This window comes from Rousettus aegyptiacus, unplaced genomic scaffold (genome assembly GCF_014176215.1).
Source record: "Rousettus aegyptiacus isolate mRouAeg1 unplaced genomic scaffold, mRouAeg1.p scaffold_m13_p_15, whole genome shotgun sequence".
NCBI lineage: Eukaryota > Metazoa > Chordata > Mammalia > Chiroptera > Pteropodidae > Rousettus > Rousettus aegyptiacus.
This window is the reverse complement of record NW_023416290.1, coordinates 35,023,679-35,043,161: the sequence shown is the minus strand read 5'-3', so window position 1 is coordinate 35,043,161 and position 19,483 is coordinate 35,023,679. Positions and strand designations below refer to the sequence as shown.

The window sequence follows — 19,483 nt, the reverse complement described above, 5'->3', positions numbered from 1 at the left end:
ATTCTGGTATAAAGACTTAGTTGTGGAATCAGATAGTCCTGGGCTGACATCCCAGGTCTTCCATTTATTACCTAAGTGACATTTCCCAGGTAACTTAATCTTTCAAGGCTTCAGCTTCCTCATTGGTAAAATGGGTGAGAAACTAGTATTCGCCTTACAAAATTTATGGGAAGATGAAATAAAAGACTATGAATGTAAAGCACTTAGGACAGGACCTGGCTTAATAAACGTTGCTGACATGAATGAGGAGGGTGATAATATCTAGGAGCCTGGAGGGAGCGTTCAGAAATAGTTTGACCTTGGTTATGGTACGCATGCTTGACCGAAGCATAAAAGGATCTGTTTAAATTAACTAAGGAGAAAAAAGAGGTAAAAATGTTGGGATACGTATGAGTACATTAGTCATATTTTCTGAACTAAAAAATCAGCTTTGTAGTCTGACGTGTATGTGTATGCGCTTGCCTGGGCCCCTGGTTGCTGTGTCCGTGGTGCTGGGGAGAAGGTACGGAGCAGAGGGAGGAGGTAGAGAGGGGACAGAGCACCTGGGCTGTCTTGTGTCCTGCTCTGGTTACAGCGGCTTGCTCGCAGCTTTTATAGCCCTGTCTTTAAATAACTGAAGACCGTCTTAAGTACCAGGACCTTCCATAAATTACACAAAAGTGAGTAATATGCCCTATTGCCCTGTGCTGAACTAGCATGAAAATCCTGTGTATCACGCTGAGAGGACTGCCGTGTGACATAAAGAGGGTGTTCATCTCTGGAATGGGAGAGTGGGCGCCTGAGAAGACCCCAGAAGCACTGAGGGCAGAGGGAATGCGCCTGAAGGGGCAGTGGGCGGCCTGCCTGTCTCTGTTTGAAATAGCAGAGCAGTTGGGTGTCTAAAGGGCCACGTGGAAATTCCCTCATTATCACCAAGTTTGTTGCTTGAAAAATTTAGCTTATTTGAAAATTAGTTCATTTTTTTAGTGTCTTTTAAGCAATTTGAGCACTTAGAATGACTATTTGGGAAACAATAATTCCAACAAAAATGTCCTAAAGGAAAGAAAAAAGTCTCCGAATTCTAGAATACTTTTTATTTTTCAGCACAGGTATCTAAACATAGTAGAGTGTGAATATTGAATAAAAATAGTTTAGGACAAAATAATAGAGATTTGTTCTCCTGGTGTGAACACATGTGTAACGATCACAATATTTTTCTTTTTTTTTCACCTTAATCATTTCCAAATAATGTTTCATGCTGGGTAAATAGTTGTTTCTCCTTCGCTCCATCATTGAATTCCCTCTCTCAACTTTTTCAAAAATGGTTACATTTCTGCACATCTCTGTTTCTTCTTTAAGTTTAAATTTCCGTTAGGAAAGGATTCAGAAAAGGTTGTAGTGAGATGCGGCATGTCCATGTGAAGATGCTAGTTCCTCTGCATGGTCAGGCGGCCCTCCCCCAGCTTCCCAGAGTTCCCTCCCCGCCCCCTCACCGTCCCTCCCCTGTCCTGCCCCTTTGTGTACTCTCAGCACTGGGGTTTCTTTTGCATAGCACTTATCACAGTAGTAACTTATAAATAAATTTTGTAATTCATTTAAAAATATCTCCCTCCTTCGCATACACTGGGTCAGGTCCAGAGCCCGGCACATTGTAGGAGCTCAGTTTATATTATTGAGTAATAGCTAACATTTATCAAATAACAGGCATCCTGCTAATGAAAGAATCAGCCTCCAAAATACCTGCAAACAATCAAATAAAATTCAAATAAAGTACAAAAAAATCCACGTATCAGATTTATTTTGTATATAACTGTGGATTTTCAAACCATGGCTTCCATAAATGTTACACTTAAGTTGCATATGAACATTTGAGTTCCTGAGAGTGTGGACTGATTTCAAATAAATTATTTATCTTTCACCCTTGTGTGAGATGGAGAGAAGCAGTGGCTAGTTTTACTAAATCGGAACCAGCACAGGGAGAGTAGGTCGTTGATGGAGTTGGATCCCTATGCCCTGGTCTCTCATGAGAGCAGCCAAAGAGACATGCTTGTGTCAGGTTCCCAGTGGGAAGTGGAAGCCGCCTTGAACTGGCCAACAATTTGAAGAGACAATAACAAAGAGATGACTTAAGAACATGAGGGCAGGTTTTACAGCAACTCTTGAGATAGTGCCGTACCCCAGGGCTAGCTGCAGCTGGGAGACTGACTCCCTCTGGTCCTGTGAGGTCAAGGGATGGAGAGTCACCAGAGCCCACGCAGGGTGGCTGGAAGGAGCGGGCTGCCTGACAGGAGCCGTGTCCTTTGGTAGGAGCACAGCTCACCCATAGCGTCTTGGCCAGGAGGAAGCCAGGGGAACGCGAACAGCAGCCTCACTCTTCTCCCACCTCCTTACTTCCTGCCAGTGTCTTCTCCTGGTATAATCCAACCCTCATTCAGAAGAGGGAACCTATTGATTTATTCCATAAGGATCAGCTTTGCATAAGGTTCAGAGCAAGGTGGGGCAGGGTGACTGTGAGGTACAAAGAGGAGGTATGAGGTGAAAGAAGAGAAGACACAGCTTGCATTCTCTTCACTGAAACTCACCAGAGGATACAGAAAGCCTGGACAGGGTGAAAATCCCACAACAGCCGGAGGATATTTATGTGGGGGCCTTAATGGGTCAACCTGGGCACCGTTTCAATGAGCTGCTGAGTGACAGCAGCTAACCTCAAATCCTAGACATCTCACTAATTGGTCGTTTGTTCAGCAAGTATTTGCAAGCATCTCAGTGTATTGGGCACGAGCGCCTTGCCAGGGAGATTTTTGGTGCCCTCATTCTCCAGTAGTGCAGAGCTGTATCTGCAGGCTGTCCTTGAGTACAGATACTCAAGACGAGGTCCCCAGACCAGCAGCAGCAGTTCTAAGCAGCAGCCTCTGGGAGCTGGTTAGAAATGCAAATCCATGACTATACCCTGACCTTCTGAATCAGCATCTGGCGTTGGGGTTCAGAAATCTGTGTTTTAACAGCTCTCCAGCTGATTCCTGTGCAGGTTCGGGCTTGAGAAGCTTTAGTAGATATTACAAACTTTTGGATCGTGAAGAAATAAACTCAGGGCTATGAGTAACACACATATACGCAGTTTTATCTTAATCTTGGCATATTTTCAAATAGTTCTCTAAAATAAGAAAATTGGATTAAAGTGGTTTTCAAAATGTTTATCTGATCCTCTTCAGAACTAAGGGAGTCATTAGGCCAATTCACTCAACTAAAATAATAAATTCATTTTTATAATATTTCATTTGAACATAGAGTTCTAAAGCATAAGAAGCATTTGAGAATCCCTGTTGGAGATGACCTAAAATTCTCTCTTGTTCAAAAGCTTTATGGTGCTGTGTATGTGTCAATTGCATTGATTCAGTATGTGTGGAATCTATATCTGTAGCTTACATAGATGCATATTTTGTTTTATTTCAAAATATTAGCACTGACTCAAGGCCAGAGGTGCTATTTTTTCATTTCTTGTCCTTTGTGGTGCAGCTAAAGGGGTGTGTCCATAAACATTTTTACCCTAAATGTATGTGTGATTTCCAGAACCTCAATTACTCCTTGGCTGCATGTCTTTATGTTATGTGTTTTATCTCCTATTGCTCTTTTGGGCACAAAGAATTTTCAGAAAGTGTCGTTGCATTTCTGCTTGCATCAACTCGTGTGTCTGTAGCTGTCCGTATATGCATCGGGCTATTAAATATTTTTAAATGGAGAGTGATATGGTTCAGTAGGCAGGCTCAGAGTTGTTCTAATCCTGGGCCATATTTGACTTACAAATCCAAAAGCTTGGGCAATCACTCATCATTTTTGTGCTCACATTTTCTTATTTGTCAAAAGCCGCAATAATATATTGCCATGTCACATATGATGGCTCCAGAATGTCTACACAGAAGAAGGTTGGGGGCAGCGCAATCAATCCGTTGCTGAGGGTGGGGCCTGGAATAGGGACTTCCCTGTCTTGAAGGTAAATTTGTAAAGCGAGCACACAGTGTTTTTCTTAGTTTGTATATCACAATTCATAAAATCAGAAAGGTGTTTCTAAATGCTTTTATTTATACGATATGGAAAATTGATAAAATAGTGACTGATTGTATCAAAGAATACACTTAAAATATTTTGGGGGCTGGCTTTTAGGGAGAAATTATTGGGACAGGAAGTACTGACTTCTTGCTCCCAGCCACTTGACATAGCTTCTGGGCGACCAGGGGATATTGTGAAGAAAGTAAACCAATGAAAGGACTGAGCGAGTGCAAGAATGGAGGGGGTATCAAGCTGGTGGCGTTTAGTTTCCTTAAGGTTCTTTAGAGAAGAGGCAACGTTTGATTCATTTTTGTGTCTTTCCCAGCTCCTTGTACCTAGTGCAGTGCCAGTCTTTTAGTAGCTGTTAAATAAATACTTGAAGTGCAGATAAATGTGTAATTCAGTTGTTACCTAGGTCACCTTGTCCTTTGAAATGTACATAAAGTGAACCTGAACTCTATCCCAGGGACTCCTAAAAGTTTGTCATCTCATGGCCCACTCTTGCTCTGATTTCTGGCTGCATGTGAGCTCTTGGCCACATGTGTGGATCAGCTGGGCTGTTCTTCCCTCTCTGCTTGTGTGGACCCACATGCAGTTACCAGTTCTTTCTCCCTGGTTTCCCCCAAACAAATCTCATACCTGGCATTTGTGTGCACTAGGCATCTCTTAACTGTTCAGGGGGGGAGGTAGTAGCATATAGATAATGTAGGATTAAGTGTGGGCTGTACATAGTGACTTCCTTCCAGAGAGGACACTGTGGAAAGTGGGGGAAGGATAATTTTACAATGGAGAAATCTGATAAACACTACTTAGCCAGGCCATCAAGGGCAACGTCAACAGGCATAAAACCTTACTAGTATGTGAGACGTGAGGAAAACATCAGACAAATCTCAGGAGAGGCCATTCTGTAATGCACCTTCCCAGTATTCCTCAAAATCCTCAAGGTCACCAAAAACAAGGGAAGTCTGAGACACGGTCACAGTCAACAGGAGCCTAAGGAGATCTAACAGCTACATGTAGTGTGGTACCTGGAACAGAAACAGGACATTAGATAAAATGAAGGAAATCTGAACAAATAATGGACTTTAGTTAATAACAAGGTATGAATACTGTTTCATTAATTATAGCTGTTAAATAAATTTGTGAGGTGCAGAAAAATGTGTCACTTAGTTGTTACCTAGTACCATACTAATGTGAGATTTTAACAACAGAGGAAACTATGTAGGAGACAGGGTATGGTTTATGTAACTTTTCTATAGGCTCAATTTTCCCATAAATCTTAAATTGTTCTAAAAATAAAGCCTATTAATAAAAAATAAAGGTTTCCTGATTATATACCTGGGAAAGAAAATTTCTCCCAATTTTCCTCCTTGCATTCCCGGTCGAGATGCTGACCCTCACATGCTGTCCATCCACGTCGCTGCCCTCCTTCTCCTCATGCCACTACGGCTTTGGGGCATCTCTAAATACACCTTCCCATGAATCTCCACCTATTTCTTTCACAGAGAACTTCGGGGTTCTTTGTTTCACTCTTGCACATCTAGTTGCTCTTGAAGTCATAATTACTGCTTCTTCCCTCTGCAAAGAAACAAACTATTTGTTGACAGCTTATCACCAGCTCAGATCCAGCTCACGGCTACAATTCTTGGGAGTTTGGGGGGTCACGGTCTTCCAGTGTGACCTAGCTCCGGCCGACCGAATTGTGCTGAGGGAAGCAATGGTCTTTGTGGAGTGAAGCTTGTTCTACTTTTAAACCTTTTTCTCAATATTAATTACATAGTTTTTCCTCCAAAGTTAACATTGAAATATTTCTAAACTATGTAAGCAGAGTGGGAAAAAGTAACTTGCAGTGCAATGCCAGACACTAAGGACACTTAACAAATGTCCTTAGTAATGAACACTCTGGAGATGAGTTGGGTCACTGGGTAGCAGATTCCACATAAGCTTTCAAACTTCATCATTCCTACAGAAATTCTCTTCAGGTTGCAAAATAGGTTCTGATCCATGTTATTCTCATGATGGGCATCCTAAGAAAAAGAAGGGGAAAAAAGGGAAAAGATATTTACTCACACTTTACTGGATCTGTACATAGATTATCTCATTTAATCCCTACAATGTTTGAAGTAGACATTTTTGTCCCAATTTAGGCGAGGAACCCGAGGCGAAGGGCTTGTGTGTGGTGGTGCAGCCCATGAGCAGCTCGCCCGAGCCTGGAGCCCAGCGCTGCCTGTCTCGACAGCCTGCACTCCGGCCCCTGTGCTGCGTCCTCCCCCCTGCCCTCCGGCAGGCCTGCTGCCCATGTCCCTGGACGCACTGGATTTTCTCTAGGTCCTTGTCATTTGCTTTCAGGGGTTGCTAGTGCTTTCCAGGAGCAGCAGTCTTAACCTTTCACATCAGCTTTTGTTCTCCTCAGCATTATCATCCTCCTTCTTACATACCTTTAGTGACTTGGCTGATTCCTGCCAGGGATTTTGTGAGAATACATGGAAAGGCTATTTGGTGTCATTCTCTTTGCATTCAAGACAAATCTAAGGGCCTACTAGCTCAGGTGCAGAAGATGGCATGGCTTTCTGGATGTCCATTACATGTTTACTCTGACTTTTCGAGCTTTCTCATACATGGTGGTGCATAATAGATAAGGGGAAGAGAGAACATAATTGGGGTCCGGTGGGCAGCCAAGTGGAGAAAAATAGAGTCAGGAGCCTAGGTCAGTTCTTCTGGGGCCTCCATCTTTTATTAAGCCATTCCAGTAAACGACAGAGACAAGTCTTTGATTGGTGCCCACTTTGGGTCCAGGTCCACTTCGGACCATCACTTAACCTTTGCACTCTGAGGGACGGGGTGAGGTTGCAAAGACAGCAGAAATTAAGCTGAAGACGATGGTGGACATTGAGGTCCCATGCTTTACATCTTTAGAACCCTTCAGGGGAATGACATCAGGGGAGGAGTGATTTCAACAACATTGTAATGGGCACAGTTGATCCACCTCAGTGGATTTAGGGGTTTCCTTTGAATTAAAACAAAAAAATCCTAATACAGCAATAGCAGAAGTAGAATTGTGTAATATGCCTTGAGAACTGCCTAGTTTTTGTTAAACCACATGTTAAGTTTGGAACTTAACTAAATAGGGTAACATACTGCTAGAATATGGTTATCCCACACATCTTGTAAAACTCTTTTGGGGCAGATAGGGCTTTATAGGTTGGATCCATAAAAACTGTGTAAAATGTAGTCTCTATGCATGGTAGGCGTCGGCCTTCCAGGAGGGGGCAGGCGGTAGTAGCCATGGGAAATTTGCATGGAAAGATTTTGTCATTACAACACTATTACAGTGTAATACATAACACAATTAAAGTATCCACGTGGCTGAAAAGAAATGGGAAGGAAAAGTAGAAATCAGCAGAAGCAGTTTAAAATAAACCTTTGTAATTTCCTTATTAAGAATAAGAAATAAAAGGCATACAGGAGGTTGTTATTACCTGCATTCCAAGTATCTGGAGAGTCCAGTTTCAAATACATAGGGACCTGGGTTTGGAAATGGTTTGTGTTAGCTAAATTACCTGTGGAGGTCAGCCATTGACTGAAAAAATAAAGCTAATGAGAGTCAAGTTAGAGGCAAGGTACTTGTTGTTTACAGTATGTATGTCTGTATGCATTTATTGTTATTATTCTGAGAGCACTGTAGGAATTGCACCTAACTGGCTGAGCCAAGTGATTTATGCTTTATTAACTGTAAACACACACATGTAATTAGATTTTTTTCTGCTTTTTACATTTCCTGGACCTGAAATAAATTTAAGAGCTCAATCTCTTTATTCTACCGGAGGTTGGGAGTTGTGAAGTATTATGTTGAATCATATGGAATTGTTGGTTTTGTAAGTCAAAACCAGCCAAATAGCAGCAATTTCATCTAATTCAATCTACTATGTGAAAGGACTTGGTGAATTCTAGATATTTCACCAAATGTAATGAAGCGTTGTCCATTAGCTGGTGGTAGTTATTAAAGATGACTCTTTATATTGGAAGAAATTAAAACGTCCCTCTGAGATCTGCCCTAAAACATCAGGTTTTTTTTGCCAGGCAGAAGCCATCCTGGACTGTCATAGCCAGCGGACCCCCCTGGGGATCAGGAGACGCAATTTCCACTTACGTCTATGTTAAAAGAGATGGTAATTAATGTAACTAATAACCTTCCCCTAACCTATATCTTTTAGTCAAAATAAAATAAGTGTTGAAGGGCTTTGAAAAGTTCAACCTTACATTGGGTAATACAGTGTCAGTATCATTATGACTAAGGTGGGGGGATTCGGTTAAGATCGTTCAGAGAGAGGAGAACACAAGCTGAGTAAGAGACAACACCCAGTGGCCTCTGCCCCTTGCGGGCGGTGTATCGCCAGTAATGCGGTGGCAGAGTTCTCCTCTAATGTGAGGACAGGCCTGCAGAGCTTGGTTCGATAAAAATGGAGACATCGTTTGGCACCTTGTAATTTTTTTAATTAAAAATATCTTCAGCTTTGTGCCGAGAACAGCAAGAAACAAATGGTTCCGTATGTCACCAGGTCTGATGGAGACAGGTGGTGTGTTCAGCTTTGCCCTGGGTGCTTTTCTCACATGCAGAGAACACCCAGGGTGCCAAATTTCAAGGGAGTCTAAATGACTGAGCCTGTGGAAGCCCCAACCTGCTTTTCCTCCTGTGCACGCAGTAGAATCCATCAGTTCACCCAGGACTGTTTTCCAAAGCAACCTGGGGACCACAGAAATGCTTAGACTACATTTGCTAAGAAGTATTTTCATCAGACAATGGAGCTTCAAGGAAGCTGCTTCAGGAACATGTTCCTCACTTCTCTCTGTTTACATTTTTGGGTTTCGCTGCGATTTTATTTGGAGGGGAAAAATCACCAATAGAGTTTGAAGAGCACAATGTAGAAAACGTATAGGCACGTGACATTTATACTAGCATTTTGTTTTTTATTTTTATTTATTGTTTGTTTGTGGAGGGTTTGGGAATGAGTTGGGGAGTGGTGAAGGAAATGAATGCTTTCCTTGTGCTAGATTATTGTGCATGTATTGTATCATGTGACCAGTGCACAGTGCATGTGTTATATCATGCGTTCTTACAGCATCCTGCTGGGTAGACAGTTAGCGTTATGACCTGCAGATAAAAAGACTGAGCTTCAACAGCAAAGCATTCTAGGCAATGCCTTGGTCTCAACCACTGACCTTGAAGAGATGACCTTTGTTTACCATGACTTAGTCCTAGGTGGTAAAAACTCCGACATGGAAAAATCTATTTGTCATAAAAATTATGTATTGATCTCCTCGTTGGGTCCAGAAAAGTTTCTTTAAGTTGCAGAGGTGCAGAGGGCCTGATAAAGTGAAATTTAATTCTATTTTTTTTCTTCTTGTTCTTTTTTTTAAAAATTTTTTTTTGGTTTCAGGTGTACAGTACATTGGTTAGACACTTATGTTATTCTTTTTTAAGCAAGACAAACCGTCTTTTAAGGTTGTTGGCCTTTTCTATTTCTAGCTTTTGTGATTTCCTCACCAGGAAGCAAATTTCTTTATTCTGGGAAGAAACACTCGAGTAGTTCCCTTTAGTTATGTAGGTATAAAGCAAACAGCTACTCACTGTTCTGAGACTATAACAGGAGGGCTTCGGTCTTGTAGAAAACTGAAACTCCTGGATACATAGAGGTGATCTTAAGTTCTCCCAAATTCATTGCCATGCAGAGCCAAAGGTTCCTGGGCCAAGTGATCAGCAGATTTGCATAAGGCCTCTGAAAGGGCAATGCTCCACATTTTATTTTCCTCTGAGGCTGTAACTTATTCACCTAGCTAAAGGTGTTAGAGGGAAGATTCTGATGCTAAAATTTCTCTTGTCATCGTGCCCTAGCAGAGGGGTCTGGCCTGAAAATGTGAGTGTGTGTGTGTGTGTGTGTGTGTGTGTGTGTAAATTGCAAGAACTGTATCAACGAACAGCTCTCATACTGGAAACAGGAATGCAGACCTACTTTAGAGTACAGTGTTGAAGAGATTGAGTCTGGGAAAGAATCTTCACCCTCAGCTCTCTTCCTGACTGGCCATGAAGTGAGCCTCGGTTCCCATAACTCTTACTAGCATTGATAAGCCCTTAGGCCTGTGGGTTCTGGGTTCTGTTAAGTTGGCAGGCCCTGGTACTGGAGTGCTAGATCGGTCTTTTAGCAGTGTCACTGTGGGTTGTCTACAATGGCAGCAAATGGGGCACATCGATCAATTGATCTGGCTTTCTACCTCCTCAGCAAAGGGGCGGTAACCACATCTGACTGCTTGGCTTGAATAGGGGACTCTAGAATTCTTGTCCCATCCAGACAAGGATTCCCCAGGAAGAAAGACCTCCTCGCCGTAAGAGGAAGTGATGGAGTCACATTGTTTTTGTACCAAAATGTAGTGAAGAAGCACTTAGGTGTTTCCTAGTAAACGCCTGTGAATTCCTTGATCCCAGTTGCCCCCCAACTCGAGGAAATGGGAACTCAGCACTTCTTTAGCAGCCTCTGTTGTGGTTTCTAACACCATTCATGGACTAGTTGCAAAGTTTTAAGGTTTTAAATTCATATCATAGTAACCACAATGTAATTACCAACAAATAGGTAAGAATGAACAATAATAGAATTTAGTTTGTTGCAGAAATTTTCAGCAGCTGTTTTGAAAGCTCTGGTTCTTTCTCGTCACCAAACATTCCAACTACTTGATGTTATAGATGTGTTATGATATACTACTCAACACACATATATTCTGTAAAATTAGGACTATGTGATATATATTGTTTTCTAATTTGTAGTCCCACATAACATTATTTCGTGTTAAATATTTTTCTAAAGGTGACTTTTACGGGTATATTATATTCTTTTGTAGAAATGCACCATAATTTACTTAAGTAACTTTTAGACACATTGTATATTTCCATTTTTGCCCTTAAAAATAATGCTATGATGAACATTCTTGCATGGGAATTTCTGTGACCTTCTCTGATTATTTCTTTAAGGTAGATGCCCAAATATGAAATTTCTGAATCAGAAAGCAATTTTAAACTACTTCATACAGATGTCAAATAGTTCTAGATGAGAATGCTATGTTTAGCACATTCTTGTCAACATGGATATTAACCTTTAAAAACAGGTTTACCAACTTGACCAGTAAAAAGTGAGTAACTTTTTTCCTTTTTTTTTTTTTTTTGCTTTGTTTGCCATTGAATCAAACTATCTTATTATACTGATAATATACATTTTGTGAATTGTGTATCATGTCATTTGTTTTTTTTCTCATAAGAGTATTTTCTGTTATTTTATTATTTGCAAAATTTCTTTATATTTTAAGGGTATTAGCTCTCTGTCACAATCATTGCAAATATTTTCTTAATTTTTATACTGTTTATTGACATAAAAAGCTTTTTTTTAATACTTTTCACATAGTCATGGTAACTTCACGTAGTCAGATCTATCAATTTACCCTTTATGATCTACTTCATTTCACTAAATAATGTGTAAATATTAATAATGATGTGAGAATAACAGCATGGCGTTGCTGTTCTTTACAAATAATTCTGGTAACAGAAAATTTTAACTACAAATGTGTTGTTACTTTTGACCAACTATTGCTCTTTTATTGTGGTTTAGAGGAAATGAATTTTCCTAAAACACTCTTTAAGAAAACTTTTGGAAGCACTCTTGTTCAGGCGTTTGCCATTTTATGCCAAAATATTTTCTATTTTCATGAATTATGAAGAATGTGTCGTCATACCTATTTCCCTGTGCGACTCCACTTTTCTCTTTTCCAAATTAGGCAATTCCTTGACTGTTCTTATGGATAATTAGGATTTTTATAAACATTTAGACATTTAGACAAATGTTTTAATGTTTTCATATGGCATTTGTGGCAGAAATTGGCTGGTTGCTCACCAAGCTTGTGTCCTGGTCACACAGCTGGTCATACTGCTAAATATGTTTCTGAGGCATGTGTTTTTAGTTAGATGGGGCATATAACAAGGTTATGGCCAATAGAATATGAGCATAAGTGATATGCACCATTCCCAGACTTGGCCTGTAACCGTATATTTCACCAGATCCTTCATGCTCTTCTTTCCTTGGTGGCTTTGAAAGCCAGGCATTGAGGTTGGTAGAGTCACAAGATGGAAAGATCCTGGGACCTGAATCATCATCAAACAGAACGCTGCTTTTGAATCTTTGGAAGGGAAAAATAAACTTCAATTGGATTAAGCTATTGATATTTGGTTACAGCCCTTGGTGTTACCTTAACTAATACTATATTAGTTAAGTTAGAGAAAGTCGAGTTAGAGAAAATTTAGATTTATAACAGATTGAAACATTGTGTGCCAAGAAAGTAGGTAGATATGGGCCAGTGTCAATGTGCAGAGATACATCCAGTGGTATACCATTGGGCTCTGCCCTTCTACAAGTAGATGAAAGAGAGTGAGAGGTCTGGACACTGGAAAGTAAAATATTCAGAAGAGAACCACAATCAATATTTTCATTTATCTCAAGGTCTTCTGTGTGTGATTTAAGAGAGAAGAGTTATGACTAGTACTGGAAATTATAGGAAGACACATTTTAGCTCATTACAAAGAATTTAAAATAATAGACTGGAAGGACATGAATTCCCGTTCACTTTAAGAGGCTGGTAATGACTTGTCATGGATGCTGTTGGTAGGAAATAGAATTATAAAACCAATAGGATATCTTCCATATCTAAGGTTCAATGAGACTATGAATTACTATAACACGTTATCATGATCAACTCCTTAGCTATCTAAAAACTTTCCAAATATTTCTCTTTCTAGGATACAGGACTGGTAGGAACCATTACAGGCTATGCTTGTGCCAGTCTCCTTTGGTGCCACCGTGATGTGGCTTTTTGTTCCATAAAGGAACTTCACTTCTAGACCCACTGTTAGGTTTGCTTTCAGTTGCAGGTAATAAACCTGGATATTGATTGGAGAAGATTGATCCAGCAACTCAAAGACGTTATCAGCGCTCAGATTCTATTCATCTCTCCATCTGCCATTTGCATTGCCAGTTTTATCCTGTGGCAGTTCCGTCCCTCATCTTTGGAAGTTGGATGCCAACAACAACTGGAGTAATGTGCTTCCTCAGTCAGGGCCTCAGAAATTGATATTTGCAGGAAACAGAAGTGGGGAATATGGTGCATATTAAGGAGATCTAGAAAATGAAATGAGATAAATGGGAACGAGAGAGAGTTTAGATCTATGTGAAACGAAGTTTAGATCTATGTGTTCACTGATTAATGGGAATCTTCTTAGGTTCTGGAGCAGAGGCATGGCATACTGAAGAGTATGTTTGTGAAGTCTAGCCAGATGTTATTGCGTTTTGAATAGGTTTGAGTGAGGAGTGGCTGTGACTTGAGAAAAAGGTTTCCTTCCTGAGGATCTTTCAGTGACGTGTTGAAGTAGTTTATAATGACTTAAAAAGCTAATTATTAAAGTTTCTGGAACTTTGCATGACAGTTTTTAAATCATCGGTTGCTTGAAATTGATAATGAAGGAATATTTACACCACGGAAATTGGCAAACAGTACAAATCAGGGCTTTTCTCCAATTTACTAGTACACTACTGGTTTTACTTAATACATCTGCTTTTCTTAACCTGCTCCAGAAGTCTGAGAAATCCTACTAAATAAAAAATAAATAAATTCTAAAACCAAAATAATATCACAAAAAACCTCTATGGGGTTAGTGATCAGTTATTACTATGTGACAAATAAGTCTAATAATCTATTCTCCTCAAATGAATAGGGACTAATTGGGAATAGTTTATTTCATTTCAAATAACTACCTCAAAGGCATTATTCTAACTTAATGCTTCTCAGACTTTAGTGTGCATGCCAATTACCTGGAGGTCCTATAAACGCGTATTGATTCAGTAGATCTGGAGAAATGTCTGAGATTTTCTGTTTCTAGCAAGCTTGAAGGTGATGCCATTGCCGTTGGCCTGGGGACTTTGAGTAACAAGGCTTCAACCCTTAAATTTTATAGTCTGCTGCTGGAGAAAAGGGTGAGGGTAAGACTGTTAGTATGCAATAGAAGTGTTAGATCAGAGGGGTCCCTTCTCCTGATGACATTTTGCAATGATGGCAGAAAGCCATGCTTTTCATGTCTGGCCTCCTGAGGAAACTGACTGATTAATTAAATGGAGGAGATTTTCAGATACTAACCAGGGAAGCTGACTGTTGGAAGCACTAAAAGTGACTTGATTGAAGCTAGTTACCAAACAGACCAGCAGCCAAATTGGCTTGATTGGAGCAAACAAACCAAGGAAGGAGAGCAAGCTGAATGGAAAGAGATGTTTATCCTCTTCTTTTGTGTTTATTTATTCTGTAGGTAGATCATATGTTCTCTTGGACTATCAAGGTAAAAAGATGAATACAGGCTCCCAACTTGAGTTTGGCAGAATCCACTATGACACAGCTTTGTCTATTGCTCTGTTTTTAAAGTCATTGCCCAGGAATTATTTCTCAAGAGTGGATGATTGCTAAGCCACTGAGTTTAGTGTCATTGAAAAAAAGAGAGTGTCATGGGCTTTTGTATGGATAGTGAAGGCTTCTGCATTTTTCTTGGAAATAAAATGAATGAGCTACAGTTCCGTTCTCAACTTTAATCATGTTTCTAGGAACTTTCTCTTTGGAGGTAAACTGATATATCCAGGATTATAGTCTTCTATCCGGTGTCCAAAAATTCCATAAGGAATATCTGGATGAAACACCAAACTTTATCGCTCTTTCTGAAATTTTCCAAGGTTCTGTTTTGATAAATATTTCACTCTGGCCCAGGCCGGATGATTGTTAGCTAAAGCCGGCCTCTGTTTTATGTCTGGACATTAAGGAAGGGGGAAGAGTTGAAGTGCAGTGGAAAATGCAAGAACTCTGCAAAGTTGCCTGGAAAGCCCTTTGTAAACTTGAGCGAAAAGTTTAGTTAGTAAATGGAGACTGGGATACCTAAGCAATGCCACAATTACCATTTCTGAGATGCTGCTAAGGCAACAGTAGTTCAGTTTTTACCAATGAAGAATTACCGCTGGGCAAGGCTGAAAACTTTACCATGAGATACACTAAACCATTGAATGGTAACTCTGGAAGAGACCTCAGAAATGCTGTAATCCACCCTGCAAGATTTATAGATGAGAAACTAAGGCTCAGGGCCTCTCACCAGAATATGTGGCTTGGCCCCAAATCACCCTGCTACCTAGAGAAAGCTAAGACTAGAACTCAGATATTCTGATATTTTTATTTATTATGTATATTTTTTTATTAGACCACAAATTGTTGATTTACTATTTACCTGGTGCTAGGACATTTTACTTTTATTATCTCATTTAATACTCACGAAACCGTATAAAAACTATTATTCATTCATTCATGCCATTTATACTCATTACATACCTACTATGTGCCAGCTATTGTCCTAGGTACTGGATACAACCAGAGCAACTGCATTTATATTTTTATATTCTAGTGATTACAATAGACAATGACTAAACAAATAAACCAACAAGTGATAATTTCAGAAACCGATGATAGCTGTAGTTAAAATGGAACAGGCTAGTATAATGGAGGGTGCATGAGGTGTAAGAAGATGGTTTTAAGTTAAGGAAGTGACATTTGGGCTGAGACCCGAGTGACAAGAAGAGCGTTTTAGGCAGAGGAAGCAGTAACTGTGAAGCCCCAAGGAAAGAAGGAGCTTGGTATAGTCAAAGAACAGAAATGAAGTTAGGGTGATCAGACTATATCTATTGCTGAAGGTAAAAGTGAAATAACATAAGAGCCTTGAAGGATTTTCAAGGTCAAGATAGAGTATGGGAAAGTGGGAAGCCTTAAGGGGGAGAGGGTTTAAATGCAGGGAACTGAAATGATCCAAATTGCGATTATTACTGTTCTTTTTCTGTGACTTCCTCATCTTACAAATGAGAAGACGAGATGCACGGAAGTCTCGTGACTTGCCCGAGATCATTCGGCTGTCGAGTGGCATAGGTGGCGTCGGCTCTGAGCTCAATAGTTCTAGATCCCACGCTGTGCTGTTTCTTTTCTCCCCTGTATTCACGCTATTCCTACATGTGTAACAGCTGTACTAGTACAGTAAACGAGGGCGTTTTTTTTTTTCACATTAAATGCTTGAGCTAATATTTTCTCCCTGGAAAATGGGTCAGGGGAAGTGCGCTTCATTGCATTCTGCTCTTAAAAGAGGGAGAGAACTCCAACTTTGATATTTGACAGTCCTCCAGAAGCTGCTTCAATGCGTTTGTTCTGTCTGGTGTCACCATTATCTTTTGGACACTGGTCATGCTACTGTGGCAGAACGGTATGGTGGGTAATGGCGCATCTCAATAAAAACGTACAGAAAATAGAAATTAATAATGTGAGAGCTCTTCAGTGTTTTTTTTTCCCTGTGAACCTTAAAGAATTGCAAATAAAGTGATTTAAAGGTAGGCTAAGTCATCTTCATCAGTCCTTCCTGAACACTGCAGTCCAAACATCATTCGAGAGGGCCGAGCAGGGCAGGGGTTCTGTGCGCATGGGGGGTGGGCATCATGGGAATGGAGGAGGGATGCTGAGGGGCTCAAGCAAGATATTGGAGCCCAAGTCGGGTGAGGAGGGTGTCTGCACTATCATGGGGTATTGAAGCCAGACAGGGGTGAAGAGGATGTCTATACTGGGGACAGGGAGAGCAATGGCGGCAGTGAGCAATAACTATGAGCACACCTAGTACCCAAGTATTGCTTTCCAAATACCATTTTCCACTAAAAGAGACCAGGGCTCCTTGGAAAACTGGCCGATTCCAGAGCCAGAGCAGGGAAAGTACAAGATGAACATAGACTACTGAGTTGTGCCAAAGAATGCTAGAGTATGTCAAAAGAGCATAGAAGCCAGCTCTAAGGGTCTCCCCTGGCCAAATATGGGATACTTGGAGCATTAAAAAATGATAACAGGTTGTACCTCAATGAATAAAACAGGAATCTATGAGTCTATATATTAATAGAAACAAACAAACAAACAAATAGATTGAAAGTGTCTTGAGGAATGGGATATTTATAGTCTCACAGTGCCTTCTGATGCAATACTTATAAATTACATTGGAAAAATGAATGGCGGATGCACTGCTGGCAAGTACGCCTGGTCTGCCAGGTTTCTCTGGTGAACACCCCCAGTAACGGGACAAATGGCCGCCAGGCGCCGCCTGCCAGGTGCCGTGAGAACACTTCCGTGACAGCGTTGCCAGCGGTGCCTGACCCTAATCTAATGGTGAGGGTACATCAGAAAAACTCAAATTGAGGCCGTTCTTTAAAATAACTGCCTGTAATCTTTAAAAAATGAAAGTCAAGGAATAACCCAGAAGCCGTTGCAGATTGAAGGGGACTAAATGGCAATGACAAGTAAGTGCAACCTGTGATTCTAATCTGGCTCCTTTTACTGGAAAAGACATCAGTGGCACAAGCGGGTACACCTAGAAGGGGTTCTGAGGGTGGGATGATAACAAGGCTTCGATGCTGATGTCTAGATTTTGATGGTTGTGTTATGGCTACAGCATAAACACATTGAAACATTCGTAGAAGTCATGAGGCAGATTGCTAACAACTCACTTTCAAATGGTTCGAATGTGCTGTTTTTGTAACTTTGTGATATGTTTGAAACAGTTTCCAACTAAAAAGTTAAAAAAATAAAACGAAAGCTGGCTAGCAGGTCAAGCGACTGGTGTCCCTTGTTTACTGTCCCACTGTATTTAAAATGACAGCTTGTTGTCTCTGAAGACAGATTGCCTGGGTTTGAATTCCAGTTCTGAATGTCCTTGGGTGAATTATTTATCTTCTCTGGCTCTTTTTCTTCATTTATTTGAGCACATGGAGGATAATAATTCATTTTATAGGCTTGAGAGGAGATTTTAGTGAGATGATCATGCAAAGACCCTAGAACAGGTCCTGACATATGATAAGCGGTCAATAAATATTGGCTATTATTCTTATTATTCCTTAAACTGGCAAAACTTCTATGTAAATTATCTTCCTTGGTTCTTTGATACCACAGCTCCCTTGAATGAGCTCCATAAAGGCCTCTCCTAGTACTGGAATGCTCCTTATGTCATAGTGCCACATAAGCTCATTTATGTGACCAGTTATGCTCTAAAAGTAGATTCCCACAAGCATTCCGAGATTATGGTGACAGGATTATAGAATCCTAAGAGCTGTTTGGAAGGCCATTCGTTAGTCCATCTTTGGCCGACTAGAAATAATTGTAAGACTTGGCCAAATAAAAACATGTTGATTGCTAGCACCCACAGCCAAGACTGTGGGAGGCCTAAATTAATTTCTCTGGTTTGGAATCCAGAATTGCTCATTATAGTTCCATTCTTAGAACTGGAAAAGACCTCAGAGAACATTCGGTCCAACCCTCTCATTTTATAGGTGTGGGGACGAGGCCCAGAGATGTAAAATATGCCCACATAGGATCGCACCAGTGGAGTTTAGAGATACCCTGACACAGAGGAAAAATAGTTTGGGCAATGCTGAGGTCCCACAACAGCAGGAGCGATGTCTCTGGTGGGGAAATGCATATCTTTCAGGTTATCATGGAGGATTTTAAGTGGATTCCAGTGTAGATCTGTGCTGTGGGGTGCTGACCTACTGACATTCCCGCCTGGAGGCTCCCTTCGGACAGCCTGGCAAGGCCTCGGTTCTGGAATCCCCCGGTTTTCCTCGGTTTTTCTCAGATCAGTACAATGTGTCTCACACGCCACAGACAAAGCACTGCCTATTCTTTTGATAGCCATCGCTGTATTCCAGGGCTTTGTATAGTCAGACGAGGTGGCAGGACTTTAGCCTTGAGCTTCTGAATGGTTTTTCTGATTCAATGGCTGGGTCAAATTCCTGAAGTGCTCTCTCTGATCGCTTTCTGTCTGTTCCGCACTTTAAGAGAATCTGACTATTTTTGGTAGGAAAACAAATACCCTCCAGGCTGCCAGTGAGTTTGCCAAGACACATCCTGATTCATTATACAACCACCGAGATAAAAAGCCCTAAAAATAGGGAACTCGCTTTAATATGTCGTTTCACAAAGTTCTTATTAACTGCCGTCAGTATTTTAGACTGATTTCCTGGGTATTATGCTCTTTGGCTGTGGAGGGCAACTTCTGGTTTATCTTCATCTCTGCTTGGCTTCAGATGAAGGCTTTGTGCATTAAAAAACAACAACAACATAACTTTTCTTTTCAACACCCATCTGTTTAATAATTATTTTCCTTTTTCTTTTTTTAACTCACTTGTTATGCTAACATTACTGTATCTAAATAGAATGTAACATCTATATTTGATTGCATTGTTCATTTGAAAACTTTTCTCTTTGTTTGTTTAACTAGCATTTAGAGATACCAGAACTGGATCCCTTTCAATAATGAAAGAAT

The 19,483-nt window shown here is 40.5% G+C and overlaps 1 protein-coding gene across 2 annotated transcripts in view; it reads left to right on the top strand.

Moving 5' to 3' along the window:
• Positions 1–19,483, top strand: part of NCALD (neurocalcin delta) — a 366,103-nt gene that overhangs the window by 144,041 nt on the left and 202,579 nt on the right. The gene's annotated exons all lie outside the window — the stretch shown is intronic.